Below are 1598 nucleotides of genomic sequence, written 5' to 3' on the forward strand. Positions count from 1 at the left end.
GATGTCTGTGAAATAGTACAAAGGTATTTAATAAAACAACATGTAAGGAATGGTTGGTTGTGAAAGGTGGTCAGTGAAAAAAACTGACAGCATCTGCTCATTTGAAAATATGGAGCTGAAGGAGAGCTCTACAGATACCGTAGACTCCCATAAAGACAAATAAATGAGTGTATGAATAAATGAAGCTTGATTAGAAGCCAAAAGGACTAAACTGAAGATATGAGATGAAGTGACTCAGTGCAAAAGATGGCAATACTCAGTAAAATGGAAGGCAGTAGAAAAGGGGGATGACTCCATTACCAATGAATGGAGGCTGCAAGGCCAGAGCAGGGCTCTTGGTGACAAACTGAAGGTTGCTCATTCATAGAGCCATTATAAGTTGAAGCTGACCTGGTGGCAAATAACAACAACAAAGAGCTTGCAGAATGCACTTTGATTTGTTCTGAGAGGGGGATTAATTTTTTTTCTAGTTTAAGAAAATGCATATTATTATTATTATTATTATTATTATTATTATTATTATTATATGGCGGAGGGCAAACGTTGTCCCCATCTTCAAAAAGGGGAAAAAAGAGGATCCCAACAATTATCGTCCAGTTAGTCTGACATCAGAAGTAGGAAAGATTCTGGAGCAGATCATTAAACAGAGAGTCTGTGAACATCTAGAAGGCAATGCCATAATCACAAAAAGTCAACATGGGTTTCAGAGAAACAAGTCATGCCAGAGAAACCTGATCTCTTTCTTTGATAAAATTACCAGCTTAGTAGATGAAGGGAATGCTGTGGATATAGTATATCTTGATTTCAGTAAGGCCTTTGACAAAGTTCCCCATGACATTCTTGCAAACAAGCTTGTAAAATGTGGGCTAGACAAAGGAACTGTTAAATGGATCTGTAATTGGTTGACCGGCCGAACCCAAAGGGTGCTCAACAATGGCTCCTTTTCATCCTGGAGAAAAGTGACCAGTGGGGTCCCACAGGGCTCTGTCCTGGGCCCAGTGCTATTCAACATCTTTATCAATGACCTGGATGACAGAATTGGAAGCATACTTATCAAATTTGCAGATGATACCAAATTAGGGGGAATAGCTAATACCCCAGAGGACAGGATCAAGATTCAAAATGACCTGAATAGACTAGAAAGCTGGGCCAAAGCTAACAAAATGAAATTCAACACGGAGAAATGTAAGGTATTGCACTTAGGGCGGAAAAATAAAATGCACAGATATAGGATGGGTGACACCTGGCTGAATGAAACTACGTGTGAAAGGGATCTAGGAGTCCAAGTAGACCACAAGTTGAACATGAGTCAACAGTGTGATGCGGCAGCTAAAAAGGCCAATGCTATTTTAGGCTGCATCAATAGAAGTATAGTGTCTAGATCAAGAGAAGTAATAGTGCCACTGTATTCTGCTCTGGTCAGGCCCCACCTAGAATATTGTGTCCAGTTCTGGGTGCCACAATTCAGAAAGGACATTGAGAAACTGGAGCGTGTCCAAAGGAGGGCGACAAAAATGGTGAAAGGTCTGGAAACCATGCCCTATGAGGAACGACTTAGGGAGCTGGGGATGTTTAGCCTGGAGAAAAGAAGGTTAAGA

This window comes from Sceloporus undulatus, chromosome 1 (assembly GCF_019175285.1).
Source record: "Sceloporus undulatus isolate JIND9_A2432 ecotype Alabama chromosome 1, SceUnd_v1.1, whole genome shotgun sequence".
In the NCBI taxonomy this organism is placed as follows: Eukaryota; Metazoa; Chordata; class Lepidosauria; order Squamata; family Phrynosomatidae; genus Sceloporus; species Sceloporus undulatus.